This window comes from Canis aureus, chromosome 22, assembly GCF_053574225.1.
Source record: "Canis aureus isolate CA01 chromosome 22, VMU_Caureus_v.1.0, whole genome shotgun sequence".
In the NCBI taxonomy this organism is placed as follows: domain Eukaryota; kingdom Metazoa; phylum Chordata; class Mammalia; order Carnivora; family Canidae; genus Canis; species Canis aureus.
Window position 1 is genome coordinate 11,143,253 of NC_135632.1, and position 18,322 is coordinate 11,161,574.

Here is an 18,322-nt window from a genome sequence, read left to right on the forward strand (position 1 = left end):
AGGCTCCACATTGAGAGTGATATAAGAGAGTAAGGTGACACAGAGGGAAGAACATTAATACCTGCTCATAAAAAGCCCTAAAATCCTTGGCTGACTGCTAAACTTTACATGTGCTAGAGAGACTCCAGTGATGCCAGCAGAAAGTAGCAGCCAAAAGGACTGAATAGAGATTTCAGTTGCTGTTCACTGCAAGGAAATAGAGTTTAGAATATGAGTACTGCTAAGGGCATAGAGTAGCTTGGTAATACTTTCAGGCATTTGATAGACTGGCCTTAATATAGTATAAACCAAATGTTCCAGAAGTTAAAGATGATTTACCTTCAATTGCATGTCAGAGAATAATTAATTCTTTTCAGAGGAAGAAGACAAAAATCAAAAGTACTACATTATCTATAATATCCTATACACCATAAAATATTCATATACATCCCAAGAAACAGAAAATTGTGACTCTGTCAAAAAAAATAAAAAATAAAAAGCAACTTATAAAAACAGATCCCAAGGTGAATCACATATTGGAATAGTGAACAGGTATTGTAAATATGTTTAATAATTTTTAAAAAATGATGGTCAAAATGAAGGAACAGGTATGCAGTCTCACTAGGTACACAGAAACTGTGAAAAAGAACCAAACAGAAATACTAGAACTGAAAAGTGTAATATCCATAATAGGCTTAACAGCAGATTGAAATAAGGCCAGAATATTATGAAGAGTTATCCATAGAAGTTATTCAATTTAAGGAGAAAAAAAAATTGGAAAGAAAAGTAAATGTCTTGGTGACCTATGAGGCAACATTAAGTGGTCTAACATAATTGAATTCACAGAGGGAAAGGAAAGAGCAACAATGGGTTAGGAAAGTAATTTAAAGAAATAATGGTTAAAAGTTTACCATTATCAATCTACATATCTATGACACTCAGAGGACACTAAGTAGGATAAATGCAAGGAAAACCACATATCATAAACTGTAGAAAACTAAAACTAAACAATTTCAGCTCAAAACAATAATATGAACCCTAGCTGATAAAAATGGAAGTTAAAACTGTAGGAGAAGGGAAAAAAAATCTGGTCACTCAAAATTCTATATTCAGTGAAGATACCATTAAGATGCATATGAGATAAAAACATTTTTAGATTAAAAAAGGTGTGAGAATTTGTTTGTAGCTGTTCTGAACTACAAGAAATACCAAAGGAAATTCTCCAGCCTAAAGGAAAGTGAGATAAGTCTTTACAAGAAAAAATGAAAAGCAAAAGTTATCTGTATGTGGATAAATATAAAAGTTATCTTTTTCTTCTCTCAATATCTGTAAAAGACAACCAACTGCTTTATCAAAAGAAAACATTTTATTAAGTAGTTTATAATTTGTGTGTATGTAAAGCCTAAAGAGCAATGGCCCATAGCATTCAGGAACCAAAAAGTCCTGTTGGGAATTTCTTAATCTTATTAAAATGACGAAGTACAATATTAACTTTAAGCAGACTGTGGTAATGTAAGAACAACTAGTAAAAAAATAATACAAAGTGTAGCCGGGAAGCAGGACAACTAAAATAGAATCAATACAAAAAATAATGAACTTGCTATCCCTTGAAGTATTCAAGTAGAAATGTCATCAGATCAGGAATTTTAGAAAGACATGGGTTTTTTTTTTTTTAATTTTTATTTATTTATGATAGTCACACAGAGAGGGAGAGAGGCAGAGACACAGGCAGAGGGAGAAGCAGGCTCCATGCACCGGGAGCCCGATGTGGGACTCGATCCCGGGTCTCCAGGATCACGCCCTGGGCCAAAGGCAGGCGCCAAACCGCTGCGCCACCCAGGGTCCCAGAAAGACATGGGTTTGAATCATTTTTATTCCCCTCAAAATTTCTGCTTTGGGCATAAGACACACTTCCAATTATTTTGTTTACCACTACCCCCTCCCACCGTCAAAGGAGTGTGTTTTTACACAAAACATGTTTTGCTTTTGAACTTTTTCATGTGGCCATTGGGGATGGCCATTGCTCAATTTCTCATCACTGTCAAGAATTTAGAACAAAGCTAATGAATAGTATTCTGTTTTGCTGTAGTTTTGGCACCGGTGTGTTTTGTGCTTTCCATATAAATTTACTTCTGTGTTTCTGTAACGTCTTGTGCAATTATTACTGAGAAATACAAGACGAATTTTTTTAAAAATCTACTCTCACATGCATATTAACAAGTTGCATACAAAGGAAAATGGGAAATTCCAGAACTCCCATATGCCTTCCCCGGTCCAAACTTCCCCCATGCTGGAGCGCCGCCACGTACTCTTCAGAGCTTAACCTAATTTACTTCGGTCCAGTGTCCGATTTTTTTTTTTTATACCGTCGGGGGCCTTTAGACGCCCCGAGCTCCAGTCAGGGGACTGAGCTGCTCCCCAGGGCCCACCAGAGACCTGAACCCCCAGGAGCTTGGAAAAGGCATTGGTGCCTAACAATGGCAATTAGCAAATGACCTTTCCTGTCCCGAGGTCAGCGACCTGGGCACCCCCGCTCTCCTGGGCTCCCTCCCGCCCGCATCCCAGTGGCCTCCACCGACCAGCGGGGCGGGGGCACCCAATGGGCCTGGGCTCGCGCCTGTTGCCCGCTGGCCTTGCACGGCCGAGGCCAGTTCTCCAAGCCAAGGGCCGGGTGGGGGGTGGGGGCGGGGGGCGCAGAGGCAACTGAACCGGGCTCCTGCACAAGGGCGGTTTCTCCCGGTCCTTCCCGCTCAGGCGTCTCCGGCAGCGGGGCGCCTCCCCCGTGCACCCCTCACCTGTCTCTGCCCTCGCGCTAGAGCCGCGGCACCTCGGCCCCCGCACCCCGGCCCCCGCCGCCCAGGCCCGCAGCCCCGCGCCCCACCCCCGGGACCGCCGAGCGCCAGGCGTGGGGGGCGGGGCCCGAGGCCCAGGACACGCCCCCGGGCCCGCGATGCCCCGCCCCTCCGGGCGCGGATTGGCCGAGCCTGCGGGAGGCCCGCCTCCGCCCCGCCCCTGCCCCGCCCCCTCTCGCCGCGCCGCCGGGACTCGGACCCCGGGCGGGGCGTCGCGGGCGGGCGAGCGGCGGACCGCGGGCTGCGGTGAGCGGGGCCGGGCGCGGGGGCGGCGGCGGCGGCGGCGGCCCGGGCTGGGAGTGCGCGCGGCGCGGTCCGGGTGCGGGGCCTCGGGGCGCGAGGCGGGGCTGCGCTGCGGGGGCTGCGGGGGGCCGGGCCGGAGGGGGCGCTCTGGGACGGCGGCCGCTCCCGCCCCGCCGGGGCCTCCGGGCGCCTCCTGGGGCCTCCGGGCGCCGCGGGCCGCTGTCGCCGCGCGGGTCTGGGTCGCGCAGCCCGGGTCCTAGCTCTCGGCCCACCCCCACCCCCCCCCCCGCCCCGGCCTTGCAGGCCTCCGCGGGCGCCGCGCTCGCCGTCGGCTCGGGATCCGCGCGGGAAGGGTTTGCGCCGACTTCTCAGCGCATCTGGCGGCGGCGGCGGGGAAAGAGGAGACTTTCCTCTGTGTAGGAGCGCGGGCGACCGGGGGAGGTAACTGCCCTCGGGCAGCCCGGGGGCGCGGCGGGGCAGCGCCGCCTGCAGCCCGGGGCGTGACCTGGAGACCCGGGATCGAGGCCCGCGTCGGGCTCGGGCTCCTGCGTGGAGCCTGCTTCTCCCTGTGCCTGGGTCTCTGCCTCTCTCTCTCTCTCTCATGAATATCTAGATACGTAAAAGTTTAAGATGTAAAACGTTTGGGGATCCCTGGGTGGCTCAGTGCTTTAGCGCCTGCCTTCAGCCCAGGGCGTGATCCTGGGGTCCTGGGATCGAGTCCCGCGTCGGGCTCCCTGCATGGAGCCTGCTTCTCCCCCTGCCTGTGCCTCTGCTTCTCTCTCTCTCTGTCGAATAAATAAATACAATCTTCAAAAAAATAAAAAATAAATAAAACATTTATGAGTCAAGACATTTTTCTTTCATTTATTTTCTCGTCTTTTTATCCTAGGATATACAATTCAGGTGAGTTTTTTTTTTTCCTAAGATTTTATTTATTTATACATGAGAGAAACAGAGAGAGAGAGAGAGAGAGAGAGAGAGGCAGAGACACAGGCATAGAAAGAAGCAGGCCCCACGCAGGGAGCCCGACGTCGGACTCGATCCTGGGTCTCTAGGATCACGCCCCTGAGCTGAAGGCAGACGCTCAACCCCTGAGCCATCCAGGCGTCCCAATTCAGGTGAGTTTTTAACTTTTTATTGCATGTTTGAAATATAGCTACCAAAAAAAGTACAGATGAAGATATTAAGCATCAAGGTTGATTTCCCAACTACTTAAAAGAGTATAGATTTAATATTTTACTCAGTTGTCTTGGTTAATCTTGAAAGACCAGCCTGGTTTCCATTAGACTTGGGAAAGCCAAGGAAGCTCATCAAGACACTCAGTGAAGTTATTGTGAATTCCATGGGCCAGTGACCTTAGGCAAGAGAGCACATTAACTTTCTGATTAGGAAAAAGACACAAAATTATTTTTTCTTTACATATGATGTGATTGTGTGTTTTGAATGTCTATAGGAAACAACTGGAAATATCAGAAAAAAATTTTAATAGTGTCCAATTGCATCCAACCATAACTAATAGATATATCAATGGATGTTCTGTACATAAAAAAAAATGGAACATAATAAACCATTCAATTTAGCATGGAATAACATGTAACTGAAAAACCTATTAAAAAGTTAACCTCTTACAGATGTGAGAATACATTGAATGTACAGGTAAAAATGCAATAAAATACATGACATTTTCCTAAAGATATAATTTCTCTAAGAGACTATATATATTTAATAGCTTTCTAACTGAATTTTTTTGTATCTAAGTCAGCTGTTTGTTTAGCTTATGTAGAAAGACAGTATATATATTTTACTACATAATAAATAGGCATATCAAGCTATAGTGATTAAAAGACAGTGGAATACGGAATAGGCCAGGCAAATCAATGAAATTAAAGAGAGAGATTTTAGAATAAAAGGAATGCTGCCTTTTTGTAAACGTGCATTTTAAATCAGGTAGTGGGGAAGAAATTACATGTAATTGATCATGCTTAAATAATCAGGTATTTATTTTGGAAAACTAATAATAAAACTGGAACTCTCACTCTTAGCACATGAATGTGATCTAGATGACTTATTAATTTAAATCTAAATGTAAGAAACCTAAAAGTAAAGAAGAAAACCTGGAAGAGTTTGTGAGCATGGCCTGTGGGTAAAGTGTTTTTGAAATTGATACAAAAAACTACAGCCTAGGGATCCCTGGGTGGTGCAGTGGTTTAGCACCTGCCTTTAGCCCAGGGCACGATTCTGGATACCCGGGATCGAGTCCCACGTCGGGCTCCCGGTGCATGGAGCCTGCTTCTCCCTCTGCCTGTGTCTCTGTCTCTCTCTCAATCTCTCTCCCTCACTGTGTTCCTATCATAAATAAATAAAATAAAAATAAATTTAAAAAAAAAACAAACAAAAAAACTACAGCCTATTTAAGCACCGGACTCCTACTAACATTTGTATGCAGAAAACATACAAAGAGAGGAATGGTTAACAGGAAAAGAGCTAATTATAATAATATGCCTAGAACTCTTATTAATGACTTTTAAAATCAGCAATCCAATTTGAGGATACAAAGAGGCCATTCAAAGCAAGAGAAATGCAAATGAGAAGCAGAAGACTCAGCCAGGCTAATTATCTGAAAAACGCAATTAAAGTAAGAGTTTTTGCATGTTTTACTAATTTTGAAAGTCGGATAATACTCAGTATTGTTGATAATGTGATGAGAGAAATACAGTGTAACAAACTCTTTGTAAAAATGTATTGGTAAAACTTTTTTATGGTGATATCAAGCTATTACATTTTTCGAATTTCATTCACTTACTGGAATTTGTCATTCTCCTAAGCATGCAAATAAAAATCTGTGTCGAAGATATTCACAGTAGTACTGTTGTAATACAGAAAACTTGGAAACGGTTTCATAACCATTGATTGGGATTTGGTTACATAATTTATGGTACATCCAAAGGGGGGGGAATAATGTAAAGTTTAAAACATTTGATAGCTCTAGATGTTGTAAAGTGGAAATGTGTCCAAAGCATAAGAACACAAAAAACAAGTTGAAACACAGTATATATAATGTATATGTATATAAATAGAATATGTATACAGTAACATTTTTGTAAATAGTTTCAAACATAGACTGAATTATGTGTGTTCATGTTCTCTTAGTTGTATAATGTATGACTGTTTAAGGAAAAAGTGATGTTTTTATAATAGGAAAAATAATAAAGAACTTGAAAGTGTAACTAGTAATTTATATAGAGTAACTTCTATCTGGGTATATTAGTTATCATTTAATGTAGAAAGACATTTTCTTTCATACAGCTTTCCATGTTCTCTTCATTTACTTTGGTTTTGAATGTCCTCTTTCAGCTTCTTCCTTTGAAAATCCCTTCCTTTACTTGCTTTCTTAATATTAGAGCTAGCTGAACTTTTGCCTGAGGGATTTCACAGCCTGTTAACACTTTTATAAACAAAAACGTGCAGGAATGTTCATGCTCTTTATGTATTTCAGCAGCATTGTACTTAAATTAAAATTAACCTTTACAGTACTTCAGAATGAGAGAGCGATGCTTAAAAAAGAAAAATACAAAAAAAAAAAAAAGAAAGAAAAAAATACAATTAGACTACAAAAGCAAAAAAGAATGTATGGCAAAAATGCAGAAAAAATAAATGGCAAATTTGGGGGGAAATTCTTAAATTCTAATAGTATTTGTATAAATCACAAAAAGAAAATATCAAAAAATAGACAAACAGAAAAATGGACAAATGATAGTTCACAGAAATGGAGATGCAAATTTCAGCCCAGGTGGGGGGGAAGGAAGGGGGCGGAGCAGTGGAAGAGGGAGAAGTAGATTCCCTGATGAGCAAGCAGATGGGCAGAGAGCCCACCTGGGGGCTCAATCCCAGGCACCCTGACTTGGGTGGAAGGCAGCCGCTTAATGTACTGAGCCACCCAGGTGCCCCAACAAATTATTTTAAACATAATAAAAACTCAACTTCCTAATTAGATATGGAACATAAAAATGTACCTTTCAGATTGTTAGTTACAAAAATGTTGATAAACATATTAGTAATCTAAGACATTTTTATCTCACATGAATCTATTCAAATTCTTTGGAGTAGTTTGATAATTATGTCAGAATACAAATGCACAAAAGCTTAAAACAGCAATTCTCCCCCCAGCAATTTAATACGGAGGTACACAAAATATGTTTAAGTATATATAAGTCTATTTTGGTATGTTTTTAATTGCATGTATTAGGAAACAGTTTAAATTTTCATCATTAATAGGCCAATTAAAACTGACAGTTGAATGGGGGGATGAAAAAGGTGATGGGGATTAAGGAGTGCATCTGTGATGAGCACAGGGTGTTGTATGGAAGCGTTCAATCAATATATTGTATACCTGAAACTAATGTGATAGTGGATGTTAACTAACTGGAATTTAAATAAAAGCTTTAAAAAAAATAGGCCAGTTAAATAAACTGGTACAGCCGTTCAAAAGAGTAATGTTATATGAATTGTAGTCAACATCCATACATTTTAGCAAATGAAGAAACAAAATACAGAAAGGTTCATAGAAGATTGTCATTTGTATTAAAAGGCATATGTATTAGTATATAATTAGAAAATATCTTAGAAGATAAAAATTCTACCTATGGTTGCCTTTTGAAATGGGAAATGAGGATCTAGATAGGAGGGATTTTTACTTTTCATGGGTATGGATATATGTACTCATTGGCTGCTTGACTAATTCTACTGTTTGTTTGCAGATAATGCCTATTTTAAAATACGTTCTTATAAATGTAAGGTTTCTTATTGAAATGATTTAATTGTAGGTCCGTATGCCAGCCTGATCTGTTGTAGTTTTTGATACTGGAAGACTAGCCAGAAAATGATGAAATAAGGCATTTTCCTGTAATCTCCCAGGTATCATAATTGTCATGATAATGGTTCCTTAAATGTATGGTATAAATACTGTGATAATAATACTCTTCTGATATTTTTTGTACTCCAAGTAACAAAAATACTCCCCCCCCACACACACTTTTTTAAAGATTTTATTTACTTATTCATGAGAGACACACAGAGAGAGGCAGAGACACAAGCAGAGGGAGAAGCAGGCTCCATGCAGAGAGCCTAATGCGGGACTCGATCCCAGGACCCTAAGATCGCAACCTGAACCAAAGCCAGACGCTCAACCACTGAGCCACCCAGGCACCCCAACATTTCCCCCTTTAAAGCTAGAATGGAAAGGCCTAATACTCCTTTTAAACAATTTAATATGTTTAATAAATGCTATTTATGAACTGTGGCTATCACTTTGCTTCCATTTAATCTCATTCATTCATTTGAAAAGAAAGCTAAATCACCAACCTCTAAGATTCTTCTCTGCTAAAAAGAAGAAGGAATGGTTTAGAAGGAATCATGGTGTGACTAAGATAAATATGTTTATATGTTATGAAAACATAAATTGGTTAGAGTTTGCCAACGTGTTTATTTGTTCCTAGTGAAAATCACAGTTTCTATGAAGTTTTTCGTAGGGCCGATTTCATGTAAAGATATAATTAAATAAATAGATGTTCTACAAATAGTCTTAATGAGAGATTCTGTGCGTCTTTGGGACATTTCTACTACTTACTTCATCACAAAGTAACAAGCCTAGGTTTATCTTGTTAGTGCAAGCCTCTGTAATTGCTTTTTGAATAGGACAGTTTCTTAATTCTTAGTATGTGCCAGCAACCTATTAAGTTGCCAAGGTGTGGAACAGGAAATGACTGAATTCTTCACAGTCATTGAACTTCAAATCCATTCATATTAGGTCCATTCTCTATCCAGTTTCCTCATAATCAAGAAACCCATAAAACTAATCAACACAATTACATATACTTCCAGGAGCCAAGATTTTGGCTTAAAGTCTATAAAGAGAATTGTACTTGGAAGTGTGTATAAAACATTTCATCTTTGGTAAACTTGAGATCTAACTAGTTACAGACACACTATAAGAGAATATATTGTTAGTTCAATTTTATTTTTTTTCAATTCAGGTTATAAAATCTATTTGATTATATTCCTTCTACGAGAATGAGAATGTATCACTTAAAACTTTTGCAGCATATTTTGGATTTCTTTTGAACTTCAGAAGAAATTTATTTGGGTTTACAGATGAGGTTTGAGGAAAATTTTGGATAAATATTGCATTAGTGAATTGAAGATTTAATTGAGTTTATTAAGATATGATTCCTTTCAAAGATGGATTTTTACTAGGAAAAGGGTGTTGTAGATCTGTAATTGTGGATGGTGTGTGTGTGTGTTGAGAGGTGTATCAGAATCACCTGGGAAATGGTTTCAAACCTCATACACTTAGAGAAAGAAGTGCCCTAGATTTGCGTTCTTCAAAGTGTGATCCTAAATCAGCAGTGTCAGCATCACCTGGTCTCATACGTTCTGTGGCATATTTGGAATAGTTACAAATTTCTTTTATACACCTGCTCCTTCCTTGAGAATTACTGTATTTGATTGCTGAGGTATAGAATTTTTGTAGGAAAGAATTTTGAAATCGATTTGTTCAAACTTTCATGTCTTTAGGCCTGACACATACTTGTCTGTATGTGTTCAAGAAGCTCTCTTTATGAAATATTTGCATAGTTTTTTCCAATTTCAGTGTGACGAAAATTTTGGAATTTTTACAGTCACAAGAACAAAATGGACCATAGTATTCAATAACGTATTCAGCAGTGGGGGGCACTTGACGGGATGAGTACTGGGTGTTATGCTATATGTTGGCAAATCAAACTCCAATAAAAAAAATTACAAAAAAATCGAACTCCAATAAAAAATATACAAAAAAATAACGTATTCAGCAAATTTGACTTTCTTAAATATTCTTAATGTTGAATTAAGGCAAAGAAATGTCTACATTTATTTTCTAAATGTTAACATCAAGTGGCGAGTTAATTTCTGGAAATTTTTTATAGGAAAGTTGCATATCCTTATTAATCTTTTAAAAATTTCTATGTAGAAATTGAATAGCATTTTAGCAAAAGTTTTTTTAAAAACTTTAATATAATAATCTAAAAATATTTATTTACTTTTGAAACATTCTAAAAAATACTGTATCTTTCTAGGCTGCGTATTTTGGATAGTTGCTATAAAAGGAATCATACAGTATGTGGTCTCTTGTGACTGACTTCTTTCACTCAGTTAATGTTTTCAAGGTTTATTCAAGTTGTACTGTGTATTATACTTTATTACCATTTATGACTGAACAATATCCCATTATAGGGATATATCAGTTTTCAGAGTTTATTCATCTGTTGATGTGTAGACATATGAGTTGTTTCTTTCTTGGCTATTTTGAATAATGGTGCTATGTACATGTTTTTGTGAAAATGGTTTTCTTTCTCTTGAGTATGTACCTACAAATAGAATTGCCGGGTCATGTGTTTATGTTTAATCTTTCACACTGTTTTCTAGAACAGCTGCACCATTTTACATTTCCATAAGCAGTGAATGAGGGTTTCCAGTATCTCCTCATATTTGCTAACACTTGTTATCGTCTTTTTGATTATAGCTATCTTAGTAGATGTGAAGAGTTCATTGTGGTTTTGATCTGCATGCCTTTGATGACTGATGATGTTGAGAATCGTTTTATGTCCTCATTGGCATTCATATATCTTCCTTAGAAAAGTATCCAAATTCTTTTGGCTATTTTTCAGTTAGGTTGTCTTTATTACTGAGTTCTGAGTGTTCTCTCTGTGTTCCAGAAAAAAGTCCCTTACCAGGTATATGATACATAAATATTTTATCTCATTGTTTACTTTTTTTTTCATTTTCCCAATGGTATTCTTTGAACCACAAACTTAATAAAACATGATAAAGTCTAATTTATTTCTTTTCTGTTGTTATGTTGTTGGTGTCCTATTTGTGAAACCATTTCCAAACCCAAAGTGATGATGATTTATTCCTATTTTTCTTTTAAAATTTCTTAGTTTTACCTTTTACATTTAGGTTTATGGTCCATTTTGACTTATTTTGTATGGTATGTTGTAGGGATCCAAATTCATTCTTTTGTATATGTATATACAGTTTCCCCAATACTATTTGTGGAGAAGACTATTTGTTCTTCATTGAATGGTCTTGGTACCCAAATTGGTATATTTGTCTATCATAGGCCAGTACCACACTATTCAGATTACTGTAGCTTTGTAGTAAGTTTTTACAATTTTTATTTATTTTCAACTTTTTTCAAATTCTTATTTAAATTCTAGTTAGTAACATATAGTTAATATTGATTTCAGAAGTCGAATTTAGTGATTCATCACTTACATATAACACCCAGTGCCCAATGCAAGTGCCCTCAATGCCCATCACCCATTTAGCCCATCCCCTGCCCGCCTCCCCTCCATCAACCCTGTTTGTTCTCTGTAGTTAGGAGTCTCTTATGGTTTGTTTCCCTCTCTGTTTTTTTCTCTCTCCCATATGCTCCCCTGTTTTGTTTCTTAAATTCCAATGTGAGTGAAATCATTCTGGTATATTGTCTTTCTCTGACTTATTTTGCTTAGTATAGTACAGACTAGCTCCATCCACATCATTGGAAATGGCAAGATTTCATTCTTTTTTTTGATAGCTGAGTAATATTCCATTGTGTACATATACCACTCTTCATTCATCAGTCAGTGGACATTTGGGCTCTTTCATAATTTGGCTAGTGTTGATAATGCTTCTGTAAACATTGGGGTGCATGTGCCCCTTTGAATCAGTATTTTTGTATCTTTTGGGTAAATACTTAGTAGTGCAATTACTGGATCATAGGGTGTTCTATTTTTAACTTTTTGAGGAACCTCTGTACTGTTTTCCAGAGTGGCTGCACCAGTTTGCATTCCCACCAACAGTGTAAGAGGGCTTTCCTTTCTCTGTATCCTCACCAATATGTGTTGCTTCCTGTGTTAATTTTAGCCATTCTGACAGCTGTGAGTTGATATCTCATTGTGGTTTTGATTTGTATTTCCCCAGTGATGAGTGATGTTGAGCAATTTTTTTACTTGTGTGTTGACCATCTGGATTTCTCTTTGGAAAAACTGGAGTAAGTTTTAAACTCAAGAAGTATGAGTCTTCCACCTTTGTTCTTTGTTTTCAAGATTATTTTAGCTGTTGCAATTTTCTTTTGTTTCTATATGAATTTTATGTTTAGCTTGTCAGTTTCTAAAAAATTATGGGTTTTTTTCTTAAAGATTTTATTGGCTTATTCATGAGATACACAGAGAGAGAGGCAGGGGTAGAGGCATAGGTAGAGAGAGAAGCAGGCTCCATGCATGAATCCTGATGTGGGGCTCGATCCGAGGACCGCGAGATCACACCCTGAGCCGAAGACAGACGCTCAACCACTGAGCCACCCAGACATCCCTCTAAAAAATTATGTTAAATATATAGAGCAATTTAGGGAGTATTACCATCTTAACAATATTAAGTTGTCTGATCCATGAACTTGGGATATATGTACTTTTATTTATATTGTATTTGATTCATTTTAACGTCATTTTTTAGTTTTCAATGCACAAGTGTTACACTTGTTTATTAAGTTAATTCCTACATGTGTTACTTGATACTATTATAAGTGGAATTTTTTAAATTGTTCGTTGCCAGTGTATAGAAGACATTTGATTTTTGTGTATTGATTTTATGTCCAGCCACATTGTTGAGCTTCTTTATTAGTTGTAATAGTTTTTAGTGGATTCCTTAGTCTGTGTCCAAGATCTGTCACATTTCTTCATTCACAATCTGAATGGGTGCCTTTTTTTATTTTTAATAACCTAATTGCCTTGGCTAGAAGTTCTAGTATAACTGAATAAAAGTGGTGACAGTGGATGTTCTAGTCTTGTTCTCTGGTCTTAGGGGAAGATATTCAGTCTTTCTCCATTAGGTATAATACTAACAGTCGGGCACTTTATATATGCTTTTTATCAGATTGAACAAGTTTCATAACATTTCTAGGTTGTCAACTGTTTTTTTTTTTAAATCATGAAAAGGTATTGAATTCTGTCAAATACTTTTCTGCATCTATTGAGCTGATTGTATTTTTATTATTATTAAATCATTCCTTGATTTTTGTATATTAAACCAGTGTCTTATTACTTTATAAATCTCACTTGGTCATGGTGTATGACCTTTTTTTATTTGTTGCTAGATTCAGTTTCCTAGAGTTGGGGATTTTGTATCTATATTCATAAGGGGTACTAGTGTAACTTTCTTTTCTTGTGATGTGTTTGATTTTGATATCATGGTCATAGTGACTCATAGAATGAGGAGGGATATGTTCACTTATTTTTTAGAGGAGTTTATGAAGGATTAAGCACTTGATAGAATTCAGCAAAGAAATCATCTGTGCTTGAGCTTTCAGTGGGAAGTTTTTGATTACTAATTCAGTCTCTTGTTTTGATTCTATTCAAGTTTTCTTTTTCTATCTCAGTTTTGGTAGATTATATCTTTCTAATAGTTTTATCTGTTGTATCTAAGTTTTTGTTCATGTTATTTCTTTATAATTCTTTTTTTCACTGTAAGATTGATAGCATTATGGCTTCTTTTGTTCATGACTTTAGTTTGAGTCTTCTCTCTTTTTTGATTCATTAGTTCAGCTAAAGGTTTGCCAGTTTTGTTGGTCTTATCAAAGCAAAAACTTGGTTTTGTTCTTTTCCTTTTTTACTACTTTCTATTTTATTTCTTTCTACCTTAATCTTTACTATTTCTTTCCTTCTGCTTGCTTTGGTTTTAATTTGCTATTGTTTTTTATTTTCTTAAGGTGGAAAGTTGAGTTTTTGATTTGAGAGACATCTTTGTAAAAACATGTGCTTTGACTGGTATAAATTTGTGTCTAAGCATGATGCTAGCTGCATTTCATAAGTTTCTGGCATTTTGTCCTTTCATTCATCTCAAAGCATTTTCTAATTTTCCTTGTGATTTTTTTTGCTAATTTATTGTTTACTTAGAAGTGTATTGTTTAATTTCTACATATTGTGAATTTCCCAAATTTTGTTATATTTTCCATTTCTAAATTTAATTCCATTGTTTCCAGAGATCATTTTCTATGATTTTAGTCTTTTAAGGTTTATTGAGGTTTGTTTCATGGACTATTGCATGATCTATCTTGAAGAATGTTCTATATTTATAGGTCTGAATTTATAGGTCTCTATTGTTTTTTAGATTCCACATATGAGTGAAACCATATGGTATTTGTCTTTCTCAGGCTGACTTATTTCATTTAGCATTATACCTTTTAGGTCATTCCATGTTATTGTGAATGGCAAGATCTCATTTTTTATGGCTACATAATATTCCAGTATGCGTGTGTGTGTGTGTGTGTGTGTGACATCTCTATACATTCATCTATTGATTGGCACTCAGCTGCTACTTGTTTTCAATTTGTCTTAGCATTCCATCTTTCTTTCACATGATTACTTGGTATATCTTTTCTATTTTTTCCTCTTTAGTCTACTTTATCATTATGTTTGAAATGAGTTTCTTTTAGAGAACATGTAATTGAGTCATTAAAAATATTATATTTTATATAATAAATTATATAATATATATTATATATTATGTAAATATAAATATATTTATATAATAAATAATTAAAAATTTAAAAATATCATTTATCTATTTGGATAATGTCTATCTCTTCATTGATAGGTTTAGTATATTACATTTAATGTAACTATTAATATATTTAAATTTATACCTGCTTGTTTCCTTTTTCATCCTCCTATGTTTCATTTCCTGTCCTTTTTTTTTAGCATTAGTTGAATCTTTTTTTAGTATTTAACTCATTATTGTGTTCTGGATTACATCTCTATAAGTAGTGTTTTCAGTAGTGGCTCTCAACCCTTATGAGTTGAGACTTTTCTGGTTCTTTGTACATGTATACTGTATCCTGGATATTGTATTTTGAATACTATGTTAAAAGGTTCAGAGTCTTATTTAGATGCTATGCAGGAAATTGATTTTCTTAGTCTTGGCAAGCAGTTGACCCATTTGGGTTCAGGCCATGGTTCTACCAGTCTTTTGTGTTGTGATTTGAGTGTTAATTTTCATTTTCAAAGTCCTTGTCATGCTGTTTAGATTTCTTTGGCAATCCAATGGCCAATCAGACCTGGACTGTGATTTCCCTTCAATTCTCAGTTTTTTTAGGATCAGATACATGCATGTATCACTCAGGGATGAACCCAGAAATTCATAAATAACTTTACTGGGACACTTTCTCAAGCTTCCTCCCTCTCGACAATCTTACCAGTCTTCTGGGTCTCTCAAGTTTTCAATGATTGAGCCAGAAAAAAAATGAAGTTTTATTTACCTTTTTCTGTTGTATACTTCCCACAAATTAACTTGTATTCAAGGCCAAGTTATAGGAGGGCAAAGAAAAAAAAAAGAAACCAAGAGAGGAGTTTCACCCCATCTTCTTGGGACCACACCACCTTGTATCCAAAGGAAGATTTCCCTAGGTACCTCTGAGCTTTCTTGGATACAATCACTCCTTTCTCCACAGTGGGATTGCCAGGATCTGGGACATAAGAAAGTGGAGAAAAAGAAAAAAATGTATTGTGAAACTTTCTGCCTCTTTCTGAACTTTAGGAATTCCCCTTCTCCTTGTTCAAGCTTCTTCTGGAGCTCTTCTGGAGCTCTTCTGGAGCTTCTTCTGGAGCTCTCTCTGCACCTGGTGCTACTTTTGCGTTACAGACTGCCTTGAAATGTATCAGGCTGGGAATACCAGAGAAAGATTACCTGATTCTGGTTTATGGTACTTCCAATTCTGGCCTTCTTTTCCCATGCTCTTGCTTGGTATTTCCAGTCTTCAAATAGCTGCTGCATCATTCTGTCTCAGTTAATTCATTGCATTCAATGGGAGAGACAGGCTGATAAGGTTTACTGGATCTTACCTAGAACTGAAACATGTGACCTATTATGAATTTTTTCTTTGGGTTCAGAATTTTTTCCTAAATTATACATATATTCTAAAAACCTTACAAAATAGAAGGTGAAAGGGAGCTTGGTAGGAGGGCATATTTTCATATTATAAGATATAATAGTGGGAGAGTTGGATAATTTGAAAGCAATGTGAGGATGGTGGGATAGAAGAGAAAGGGCAGCAGGGATACAGAAGGCAGTTTTCAGTGGAGTTTAGAAAAGTAATCTGGCCCCTAAGAACGTTTTATTTAATTTTTTTTAAATGTAGTTTATTTACTCATGAGAGATGCACAGAGAGATGCAGAGATAGGCAGAGAGAGAAGCAGGCTCCCCACGGGGAGTCTGATGCAGGTTCGATCCCAGGACCCTAGAATCACGATCTGAGCCAAAGGCAGATGCTCAACCACCAAGCTACCCAGGCGTCTCAGGAAACACATTGTTTTAAGTATTGAATTAAGAATTCTGTTTAATGGCATGGTAACACAAAATTTTCCACTTAGTGAATTGGCAAACTTTATTAACACGGAGATGGTCACTCACATGATTTGGGTGTAAACTGTAGGAGCCTTGCTAGAAAGAAAATAATTTGGCAGAATGTTCCCTAAGTTGTAAAAACATTCACCTATACAACACAGATCCTTCTTAAATTATTTAATTATAAGGGAGTAATCAGAAGTTTGTACCAATGTTTAGGTAAATGGAAATTTTATAGCATTAGTCATAATACCAGAAAGGTACAAACAAAAATAGAACAGTTTGAAGAAGTTAAGGTAGTTATATTTGTTAGTGCACAGTATTTTTAATAATATTTATTTTTAAAACCCCCATGCATACAGACATGCACACACACAAGATATTTACCAACATTTTAAGAATAGTTATTTTGGAAGGTGGCTTTAAGACTTATGTTCATTTCTTTATACTTACTGATGTTTTACAGGTTATAATGTTTTACTTTTGTGATCAGAAATATATATGTGGGGGATCCCTGGGTGGCTCAGCGGTTTGGCTCAGCGGTTTGGCCCGGGGCGTGATCCTGGAGTCCCGGGATCAAGTCCCGCGTCGGGCTCCCTGCATGGAGCCTGCTTCTCCCTCTGCCTGTGTCTCTGCCTCCCTCTCTCTATCTATCGTGAATAAATAAATAAAATCTTAAAAAAAAAGAAATATATATGTGTATGCTTCTATTTGTAATAGATTAGCAACTTTTCCAAAAATCTCAGCACAGTTCACTGACACCACCCAGAGTTAGCACAAACTCCACAAGTTTAAAGGTACAGTCCCCAATAAGGCTGTCACCATTTATGATACCAGCCCTAAGTTCAGGGGTCCCCAGGTCACCCACACCTCTGAGCAACTGGCTATAAATTGGGGGGTTGTCATCACCCTCTCACGTGTGATTATTTGCTAGAATGACTCACAGAATTCTAAGTGCTACATTTACAATGCAGGTTTTATTTTGAAGGGTAAAACTCAGGACCAGCCAAATAAAGAAACCCATTGGGTGAGGTCTGGTAGGGTTTCACATTTGAAAACTGTCACGCCTCTTTTCCTGTGGAGTCAGAATGCATCCCCTCCCAACATACTGATATGTTTGCCACCCAGAAACTCTCAAGCCTCAGTGGCCAGAGTTTTTATTGGGGTTTCATTATGTCGGCATGGGCACTTGAGTCATTGGCCAACTGGTTGAACTAAACCTCCAGTCCCCCTGCTCCCTTGAGGTCAGGAGATCAGTAAAATGTAACCTGGCTCAAATATCACCCTCTTAATCATATGGTGATTCTTCAGCATGATCAGCCCCCATCTCCTTAGCATAAACTGAGGTGTGATCCAAGGGCCATAATTAATTAGACACGTCCATCACTCAGGAAACTCCAAGGCTTCAGAAGTTTCTCCTCAGAGCCTGGGACAAAGGCCAGACAAAATCTTTCATACACAACAGCACTAAGTTACATGTAACAACTGAAATTGAGTACTTGTATTTACCAGCCTGGATTCTTGTGACATAGGGTTTATAAAGTGTGAGTGCTTGAAAAATACCAACGTTTACATTTATTAAGAGTTTCATCAAGGCTTTCGAGTAAATCAAATGTAATATTCTAATCACTTACACATATATTGTTCCGTTTGAATATATGTCATGAAGTACTACTCCAAAACAGACGCAAATACTCAGTTTTTCATAATGCAAAATAATTTTTAAAATAACCTCAATTTTTGTATCTTGGAGGTGTAGTGAATAGTGTAATTTTTAGAAGATGTCTTTAACTGTAATTGCTGTTTTTAAAGTTCATTGCTGGATAAATCCA

General features: G+C 37.6%; 1 protein-coding gene across 8 annotated transcripts in view; it reads left to right on the forward strand.

Moving 5' to 3' along the window:
- Positions 1-3,003: 3,003 nt before the first annotated feature.
- PLSCR4 (phospholipid scramblase 4) overlaps positions 3,004-18,322 on the forward strand; it is a 39,647-nt gene continuing 24,328 nt past the window's right edge. For 2 of the 8 annotated variants that reach the window (XM_077864785.1, XM_077864789.1), the window contains exons 1-2: positions 3,447-4,192; positions 7,898-7,988. The gene's annotated coding sequence lies outside the window, so the exon portion shown is untranslated. Of the gene's footprint in view, positions 3,078-3,446; positions 4,193-5,274; positions 5,710-7,897; positions 7,989-18,322 lie in introns of those variants that run through there. The other 6 variants (XM_077864786.1, XM_077864790.1, XM_077864787.1 and 3 more) reach the window with 5 other exon arrangements.